The sequence below is a fragment of the Macrobrachium nipponense genome, chromosome 15, assembly GCF_015104395.2.
Source record: "Macrobrachium nipponense isolate FS-2020 chromosome 15, ASM1510439v2, whole genome shotgun sequence".
In the NCBI taxonomy this organism is placed as follows: domain Eukaryota; kingdom Metazoa; phylum Arthropoda; class Malacostraca; order Decapoda; family Palaemonidae; genus Macrobrachium; species Macrobrachium nipponense.
Genome location: NC_087208.1, coordinates 16987702 through 16999015, shown reverse-complemented (window position 1 = coordinate 16999015; position 11314 = coordinate 16987702).

Genomic DNA, 11314 nt, shown 5'->3' with positions numbered 1-11314 from the left:
GCGAACGGCTTCTGTAGATCAAAAGCGCTGTAGAACTCTGTAGACTCGTAGAAACTCTCGTAATCACCCTGGATAAATGACAGCAACATCTCTGCACGTCTGGTGGGCGTCTTGCTAGCGCCGGGGAACGACGATTATGTTGTGTTTACCCAGCAAACACAGATGTATTGGACCAATTCTGGATTATTGAGGAAATCCAACTATATAATGGATAATGGAATAACTGAATGGACCATTACCAAAATCAATACTGCATTTCCAATGTTGGATAACACTGGATATCCCATTTTGGTTTGATTATCTCTTTTCCAGTGTTGGATACACCCAACTATGATTCGATTCATAAACAATACAGTTGGATCTTTTGAAGCGACTTTAAAAAATATATTTCGCATATCAGCAAAAAAAAAAAAAAAAAATCCTCAAGACAATTATTGATAACCATTTAAATATATATATATATATATATATATATATATATATATATATATATATATATATATATATATATATATATATAATATATATATATATATATATATATATATATATATATATATATATATATATATATATATATATATATATATATATATATATATATATATATATATATATATATATATATATATATATATATATATATATATATATATATAGTATATATATATATATATATATATATATATATATATATATATATATATATATTTTCACACACACACACACATACACACACACATATATATATATATATATATATATATATATATATATATATATATATATATATATATAAAATTTGGAAAACAAGCAAATACACCAACAATATGTCAAAATAAAAAACAATGTGCCAAATAGAAATTTTGGATGTCAATCTGGTTTGAAAAAGTGGCCACATACAGATACCAAATAGATGTGGATTTGTGTGTGTTACTTCTCAAACATAATTGGTATCCAAAATTTTGATTTGGCATTTTGTTTTTCACTAGCATATTTTTAGCACATTTTCTTATGTTTGCCAAATGTGAAATTATGTTAAACCTACTCATTTGAAACATTCCAAGACACTATGAAGAGGAATATGCTTTTTGCTTTTATTTGTAGACCTTTTGAAAATAGAAAAGAATTAAAAAAAGAACTATGGCAATTACAGAGAGAAAAAAAACTTTACCAAACACAGATGAATGAAATAGTTATATAGATCTACAGATACCCTTACATAAACAAAGGAGGAATAACAACAAGCAAGGGAGGAGCCGTTTCAAAGACAAACACCGCCTACTACTACTACTACAATCAACGTGGACTGGCTGAGGGTCAAAAATTTAAAACCATGAAAGTTTTCCCGTCTCTGAAGAGCACTACTGCTGACCATTTCTGCAGGCGCAAAATCATCACCAAGAAGAACAAACGTGCTTTGTAAGACAATTGTGAGTAGCAAGTGTTTGCATATTAGGTTCATGTGTTTAGCTACTAGGTATGTGGGTTAGGCTATCAAGAGGAACAAGTAGCTAGTACCGTGAATAAGCTAAATTCTTTAAGAGTGGAGACAACCTCGGAATGGTAGCTACTAGTTGTGTTATTAGAGCGGGGTCCAGACTCCAGATGCCCCTAAAGCCAGGTCAGGGCACGGAACCCTAAACGAGATTGGATAGGCAAGTTCTGGATAGTAGGTCATGAGTGGCATTCTAGGAAAACTAGTTCCTGGATCCTAAGCTTATTTCCATGTTAGTTTTATCATTATTCAGTTTAACTTTGTTAGTACTTAAAAACTGTTTACAGGTATTCTCCTACTTATGGAAAAATCATATCTCGAATATACCCTAGCCTACACGAGGGTAATTTGCACCATCTATTACATATAGGGTAGCCCTAGGGCCACCCACTGACTTTATAACATAAGGCTAGGTAGGCTATACAGCATAATAATTATTAGTTTCAGCATATTTTCTAGGTTCAATGTAGGCTATGTGTGCTTATGAAAATTCAGTACAAAGTAATTGAATAAAATTAAAGTGTTGGCCTAGTGTAGACATACGAATACAGTAGCGTAGCCTACAGTATTCTCTATATTACACATGCGGTATAGTAATTTATTAATTGATATAAGCCAATCTGGAGGTTCCCAGTGCATTCTGACTATGATATATTTGTAGAAAAAAAAAAAAAAAAAATTGGACACAAAACGAGAATCAGTCAGACATCTGTACAATTGAGTGATGTCAGGCTGCTGATGGCTGCATATATAATTATGAAATAAGTTCTACACCACTTCACTGTATCCAATAATATTGTAGGTATTCTTGTATTATGTATTGCATTATAAAATACTAACTTAAAGGTAGTGTCAATGTTTTGATTTAGAAATCAGTTGGTGGCCCATACAAGTTTATTTTGCCATATTTAGGGTAAAAAACCGCATGGTACAGGGGTGGACCATGTACGATCAATGTGTACACCCCAAGAAAAGTACATTATAACGCGGGCTAAAGACCTCCTACTCCGGTGTCAGGACGCGTTATAATGTACTTTTCTTGGGGTTTGTACACATTGATCGTACATGGTCCACCCCTGTACCATGCGGTTGGTTTTTACCCTAACTCAATTATGAGCAAATTTCTAGCTTCTAGTTAGCATAAATGAATTTCCAGATATTTACTTATATGAGACAAGGTCATGTTTTTTCGTTAGACAACGTGTTTAAGTTGAAATATGACTTGAATACATTTGTTGTGAACTAAATTATTTTTTCCATTAAAAGATTGCATCAGGGGCATGTTTTTTTGTGTAAAAGAAATTACATGATTCCATTCACTATTTTCACTTGGTTTCAGCGTAATACAAGCTTTGCCGTTAATCATTTTTATTTTGATTGTCTAACAAAAAAAACTGTAAAAATGTGTTATTTCAAGCCCAATAGTTTTGATAAAATGATTTTCTCTCAATTTTATCTACGGTTGTGTTCGATGGCACAAAGTTTACAGGAGTTTTATCCTTGTTGCTATTGCATGATAGTCATTAGCAGTATATTTCCTTGCTGAGCTTTGATCTATAGCAAATAAACTTTCTGCATAAAAACATCATTCCTATGCTACATATCACCATTTATAACATGACTGCGGTAATTGCTTACTATCATTCGGTTGTTCATGACTACACATTTACATTTACACAATTATAACGTTAAAACAATACCTTCATCATTCTCTTTTGCTGTTTTCAGACTTTTTTAACTAGAAGACGGGATAAATTTAGGCTATTGTAATTTGGTCTCTCTCGCTCCCTGAGTGTACTCTGCTGCCTGCGTCCATTGTGAGTGAAATTTTAAAATAATTTCAAAATATTGTCGTATCAGTATTAATTGTTAACCCCATCGTAAAATCGGATTATCATAGGACAAATTATTGTAACTTGAACACTACCTGTATTTTAATTCATGTCTATTGTCCTTTTCTGCAACAATAGTAACCCCCAAAAATTAAAGATGTTTCCAAATTAGATATAACACAATATTTCTACTTTAATTTTAACCCAACCCCCTTTCATTTCTTTTTCTTAATATAACTGAGGCAGGGCAGGGCAATGCTACTTAGCTTTGACATCCATCGCTTCCAGGTATAAGAACATTCTTAATTTTGTGGGCTATCCTTATGTATTCCCCCAGTTTTCTGTTAGGGGATTTCCATGTCTATATTTATGTCCTGATCTGTTTTTTTAATTGATTTACACATGAATAAATGTTCGGTGATGTCCTCCTCCACTGCATATATCACAGACCTCGTCCTGAAATTTACCCAAGAAGCTAGCCTAAAAGTTCAACATATTCAGTCTGGCTTTCATTATGATACATGCGTCCTTTGTTTCCAGTTCCCTTATGTTTTTGTTTTCCTCAGCTTCTTTATTTCTTTCCTCTTTTGTTTGAAAGTCTCAGATATCTTGATTAATTCTTATCTTTATTTCCTTATTCAGTGCTTTTTTTGCATACCTCATTCCATTAATTTCTTATATTATATTTGGTACATGTGTTCACCAAGCTTTTTGTCCAACATTGTCCATAAGGGGTCTTAATTGCTCTTCTACTATTTCTTTGATGATCTTTGTTTTGAAAAAACCTGCACATATACTGCTCATCCTGATCTCTGCTTGCTCTTTTATTCTGGTTCATAGTCAACGTGTTTCATTTCTTGGTACCTTTTTTGGCATATCTCATTCCATTTATTTCTATAATATATTTGGTACATGTATTCACCGAGCTATTTGTCCAAAATTGTCCATAAAGGGCTCTTAATTGCTCTTCTGCTATTTCTTTGATTGCTTCTTTTTTTTTTTTTTAAACCTGCACATATACTGCTCATCCTCATCTCTGCTTGCTCTTTTATTCTGGCTCATAGTCAAACATGTCTTTATTTCTTGGTACCTTGCCTTTCCATTTATTATAGCCCTATTTTGGCTTCTAATTCTGTGACTGTATTTACAGTTTCTACCACCATTTGCAGTGCCCCTCTTTGAAACGCTTACATTCTCATCTTTGGTCTACCTAATTTTTGGTCGTACTATAGTCCTATTCTGGCTAATGACTCTGTGGCTGTTATTTACAGTTCCTGTCATATTCACAATATAACCCTCTTTGTAGAACTTATATACTGTCCTTTGGTTTACCTCCTTTTTCTTTTTGCTGCCTGCCTGTTCTGGGATCTTTATAAATTCTGCTTTTCCACTTGTGCTGGTACTCACAAGAGTCTCCTTTCTTGCACTTTCCTGTCGTAAGTGCAGGTACTCACAAGTCTCTCCTTTCTTGCACTTTCCTGTCGTAAGCGCAGGAACTCACAACAGTCTCCTTTCTTGAACTTTCCTGTCGTAAAGAACCTGCACTCTGCTCTTGTTAGCTTATCCTTATCTTTAGGTGCACTTTGATTTTCCCGACCCCTCTGTTAATCGTGGTCCCTGTTCAGGGCTTCGCTATTCAAGCATTGCTTGTTGTCAGGGTTAGGTGAGTTACTCTCTAGTCTTGACATTATTTTAGTGGTCCTTTCCGTGATTGTACCTTGTTTGTTTTCCATATTCTTCACTAGGTTTTCATTTAGGGTTTTCAGGTCTTCCATGAAGCTCCATTGATTGCTGACTGTCATGTTTTCTGCATATCTCTGTTTTCTCCAATTGCTTTTTCTAATTTTTCTTTGTATGATCTGCAATCTTCTTTGAGAAACTTTAGTTCACCAATTGATTTATTCTCCTTTTTTACTTTCTCTGCACTTTTTATTCCATCCAACACCATATTTCCAAAATTCTTGGTGATCTGGGATTTTTCCTCTATCCTTTCTCATAGCAATTTCCTCATCCTGACTTATTGACCCTTTTTGCCTGTACCCTCCATTACATTCTATACAAATACTAGTGTTTTCTTCCTCTTAGCATCTCATGCAATACCTATATAAGCTTGTTTTCAGCAATTTCTCAGTTTCTTCAATTGCTTTTTCTAATTTCTCTTTGTATGATCTGCAATCTTCTTTGAGTAACTGCAATACCAATCTAGGCCTTTTTCCTTTTCTGTCATTTTTATCGACCTCAAGAAATTCTTCATTTGAGGCTTGTTTAGGCCTGTGCAGAACAATTTTTTGCATTTATCACACTTGGCTTTCGTCTTCTGGGGCCTCTAGCTGGACCTTGCAATTGCCCACATGGGCATGACTCCTTCTAGCACTTGTCGATTCCTTGTGGGTGGATGTAGCTAAAAAAATCATCGTCGTGGTCTAAATCTATTAGCTTACTGTTGTCATGAGGCCGACCTTTGAACATTCTTTGAGGTCTAACAAGGAGACGTCACTCCTCTAGAGTTTTATCTATTGCTTCTTTTGACTTTGGCCTTTTCTGAATTCATTCCGACTTCAATTTCCATGACCTGTTGTTTTCCACCTTCCACCATGTTTGTTTCCCTGACCTGGCTGGATGTCTCCACCAACAACACAACTGTACCTTACCTTTCAATCCAGATCTGAATTCTCCCTGCTAAGTAATTACTCACACCTCCCACTAGTGGCTTTGCATTCATAAAATTGGTACCCACTTTCAATTAGGACAACAAGCCAAAAATAAGCGTTCCCACACCATATCTTGATATTTTTCTGTCTCAGGTCCCCCTGTATGTTCAAGAATTGTGAAGCTGGGGATTGTTCATTATGGCAAGTACATGGACCTTGAATCGTCATGCAAAAGAAAATTTAAGGAACTATAGAGAACTTTGCATGGGAAATAAAAAAGCTACTGTAGAAAATAATTCACATACACAGGCAACTAGTGGTGAAATTTTTAGCAACGATGGATGTGAAAATATTGTCTTCTAGCTTACTAATTGCTTGGCAATCTGTGTGTGTGTGTGGGGCTATCAACCTTTTTTCTTTTTGCTTATACAGATTTCCAAAGAGTATCTGTTGACAGTTTCCTCAATTTTTCAGTAAATTGAATATTGTAAATCAGATGGTACCTGTGTAACCAATAAAATCAGCTTTTATTTCCTGTGTTGGTGAAGCTATTTATGAAAAGAGATTTGTGCTAACTACATTTAAATTAACACACTTCTGTTTAGATATTGGAAAATATTGATTTCTTTTTCAGTCTTGCGACCTCTTATGGTGGAAGTGATGCGACCTCTTGTGATGACAATGACAAAAATTGGAAAGTAGGGTGCAAGATCAGCAGAAGTTACTAGAAATAATGATAGGTACCATCGAACATTTGAAACAAACTCAGGCTGCTGCACCCATGGACCGATGATTTATCCCTGCTGGATGGATTGCTACCAATACAAAGATATGAAGACTGAGGACTTTGAACAACAGATAAATGGGGACAGTGCCCTTAGAAAGTCACTGGTAAGCTACGTGTCAGTTACCGTGATATGCACAATGATGTTTATTATGCTTCAGTACTGAAAACTTTTACTTTGACATTACTAAAGATAAGAAAAGGCCTAGTATGTAGAATGATTTCATTACTAATAATTATCAAAAAACTTTCGATAACCACTCTTATTGAATGAATTTTTCTAGGTACATAGACTCTAGATTCTTGGGGGAGCAACCGTCAGCAGTCAAAAACCATGATTGACTTCTGCATGACAAGTGGACTCCAGTATGAGTTCAACTGGAAGGTCGTCTTGGCTGGAAGACGAAAACAAATACATGCAAGAAAGGGTTCGAGAACACGACATTGTGTGGAATTATAATAAGTGAGTGCTGTATAATGCTGTTAGGTGTAGGGTATGGCTTTTGCATGTGTAAATTGGCACTTTGTAGAACTGCTATTGCTAGCTTTTAGATGGGATGCAGATGCAGTGAAGTGCCATGGATGCTGGTAGATAGTCAAAATATAAGTACTGTTTGTGAAACCTTCAAAACATGAGTTGCATTTGTATTTCATCCACACATTCAGTAACGTTTAAAAGTAATGCAAAGTAATCCATTATAAAAGTGCAGTGTAATGTTAAAGCACAGAAACCATAAGTGCCATTATCATTTAGCCTTGGCAGGGTTAACACCAAAATCCCAAATCCCACAAAGTACTGACTTAAAACTTAATTGTTAACCCTTTAAATGAATTAATACTTGACATCAAAACTTCTAAAGTTGGATACTGCCATAGCCTCTGTACCAATGTCTTCCACTGTCTTGGGATTTGAGTTCACTTGCTTGAGAGTACACAAAGTTGCACCATTTTTTTCTTGTCCACTTTTACCTTCCTGTATAGGGTTACTTTTCCTACTCGACCCCTTGGGTTCAGAGGTTTATGCTTTTCTAACTTAGATTTGTTTTTAACTCAAATTGTAATAATAGTGGTATAAGTAACTGAATATAAAGGCGGTTTATATTGTTTGGGACTATGTGTAGTACTGCCAGATATGCAATTTACTTAATATTGATTATCCTTTTCAGATATTCTGGTGAACAAGACACAATTATCAACTGATGAAACTGAAGTAGGGAAAACTATGATGATTTATCTAAGAAATGCATGTGACAGATACTTGGGAAGGAAAAGACCAAAAGACTTGCGCAGTCAGCAAAGTCAAGATGAGAACAACAATTCATCTCAACCTAATTCTTGGTGGGGATCCTGAAGGAATATGATATAGAGCACTTTTGCTGACTGTTGTCAAGGAAATTATAAATATTCATGTAATTTGTTTATCACTCAAATTTATCTTATTATTGTCAGTCTTTTGATTAGATTTTTATATTTAAATGAATAATTTTTATTATGTTTAAATGAATAATTTTATGTAGAGAGACGTATCATTCTTTTCATGTCTAATGTTGTGTGACTTCATGCAAGATGCTACATCCATTTATCTCTTACATACAGTGCTGTACTTAATGAATGGCAATTTGTGTTCCTGCATTACTTTTTTTTTTTTTATTAAATGGATGTAGCATCTTGCACAAAGTCACAACAAACATTAGACAGTAATCCATGAATATTTATAATTTCCTTGACTATATCATCAGCTAGCTTTTGTAAAATATTGTATATAGAAATCAGATATATTAAACAATTAAGGATAGTTTATGTAGTATAGAGAATGCAGTGGGTGTTTCATGTATATATATGGTACTAGTTACTACAACTGTTTTGTTAACCATTTTTGCCTTCTAATAAAAATTTAATTGTGACTATGTATTTTGATGTTAAATACCAGTATAATGGAATCCCATTTTTTTATGTGTTAACGCATTTATTGAAATTATTGTTTACATGACAGCCACAATACTTGATCACAGAACAGTTTTTAAAAGAGTATTGATTTGTTTCTATTGACTGATATATGTTTGCATAAAGTGTTTAAATTATTTTCAAAAATAATTTGTCAATACCTAAATACTTGCCACATCACCCTATACTACTTTATCAAAATAAATTTAGATGAATATTGCAACATACAGATACATAAGGGTATATGTTTTGTCCGAAGACTATGAAAGAAATGTTTTATATCTATGTACATCACCCTGTTGTAGCTAAAGTTTGAAAATAAACTATACAATGTTTTATGCATGTAACTATAGTGCTGATAAAAAGTAAAGTAAGGAGATCGAGCTCCTAACATTTCTTCCAGTGGGGTTGGATCACATGTCTAAGACCACTGAACAAAACTGCCAAAGGATTCAGTTTTTTCATTGTATAGTTTATTTTCAAACTTTAGATACAGCAGTGATGTACATAGATATCACATTTAATTCTTTCATATCATGCATTGGAATTATCTGGCAATCCATAATGAAACATAAATTGGATACTGGTAATCGTACCAGTATCTGCCCAAAATAGGAAAGTTGGTAGTCCAGAGTTGTTTCACTACTGGTCCAACACACGCATTGGCGTGATTATGGATTGCATGTATTGTCCCAACATTCTTACAACACAGTTCCATTAAGGGCCCGGTGTGCAAACGGATAATGGATATGAATTGGACCGATGCTACTGATCATTTGTACCAATGCCCGAAAGTCTGGATCTCCGGCAATGGGTCAATGTATGACCAAACTACTTGTGTTTGCTGGGTAAGTATGTCAGTCAAGTCATCGGTCAATCAAAAAAGAAATTAACCCCAGACATACTACTACCATCAAACAATGACCTCAAAAAAGTCAGAAATACTAACTGAACGTCTCCCAATTAACTCCATTTAATATGACCACTAAATCACAAGTCATTATGACAACTCGCAAAGAAAAAAAAAATCAAGTTCTCTAACTCAATTCTCCAAATTCACACATCAGCACACACCTTCCAGAACTCACAGTAACTCCACGGACTTCTGCACTCACATTTCAAACTCGAGTGCTATCATAAATAAAAAAAAAAAGGAAAAGGGTAATGAGCCCAAGAAAAAAAAATTCACGTAACAAGCCCAGACCCAAAGATCAAAAATGTTCTCTCAAGCTCTGATATTACAGCAACTCACAAAATCAGTAAAAATCACCAATGTTTAACAGCAAAAACCCTTACTGCTCACACAATTAATTACAATGAGACTTAATGTCAAACGCCCATTTATATAAATCACAACCCCGATAAATTACATCTCCCGTCCAAAAAGAAATGCTATTTAAAGCTAAATCCCCAATTACATCTCTCACAGAAAAAGGAAAAAAAATAAAAAAAAAGATAATCACAAGTAAACTTCCCCATTACAAAACACATAATATATGCATAATATACATAACCCCGCATTTTTACCCATAAATGCCACATGTATAGTTACGGAATTTTTGCCATCGCAACCATTCATCGACCGAACACGGCCAGAAAGCAAACTCTTATATGTGCACTTTCATGAAATGCTATGGTCAACATTTCCAGATATTGCAAAGCTCTGAGCAATCACCACTAGAGGAAAGGAATCAGCACAGCGGACTCATCGCTGCGGTTTCAGCAAAAAAATCCTCCTGCGGACGTTTGTTTTAACAGCAGCACAAGAAAATGTCTAGTCAGACTCGCAAGTTCAGAAACTCATGATTTTCTGACAGGTCCCAGAAGGGTTTGTGTCTGCATCCTCTCTTGCCAATCTGTTGCAGTCCGGAGGCAAGGTGTTTTCATATATGGCTCACCTCAGTGTTAATTTATGGGCTAACCTTCTGCTGATTAGAATGCGATGGGCCAGCGTCGGGCTGACACCTCGGAGACATCCGGCTCCTCCTCCTCCCCCTGTCCAGCAGTAGTCAAGATGATCGTCGCCTGGTAGGCCGTCAAGGAATTTGAGTTTGGCAGGGCCTCCCTGTTTTACTCAGCCTTGGTCAGAGGATCAACGTCCCTTTCGCTCTCGTTCCATTAGGCCAAGAAGGGGCCCAAGGGGCAGAGGTAAAGGGGGCCATCGGTAGGTTAGGCGCCTCTCCCTCTCCTGTGCCACAGAGGGGGGTGCCCAGTGGGTCATTGGGCCATGTGGCAGATTTATGGGGTGGAGAAGTGGGTGGTAGATGCCCTTCGGGTGGGGTACCTACTGCCATTCAATTTATCTCCTCCTCTGTCGGACAAACCGCAGCTCACGAAGGCATATCCTCCAGATTCTCTGAAGTTCTTGGCTCTTCGGGAGGAGGTGCAGAAGATGCTGGACAAGGTTGTGATAGAGGAAGTGGTGCATCCGTCTCTGGGGTTTTACAGTTACATCTTAGTGCCAAGGCATCGGGAGGATGGAGACCTGTGATCAACTTATCCACCTTGAATCATTTTATCAGGAAGACAAGGTTCAAGATGGAGACCTCGCGTTCGGTGTTGGCAGCCATGAGGGAAGGCGACTTCATGCTGTCGATAGACTTAA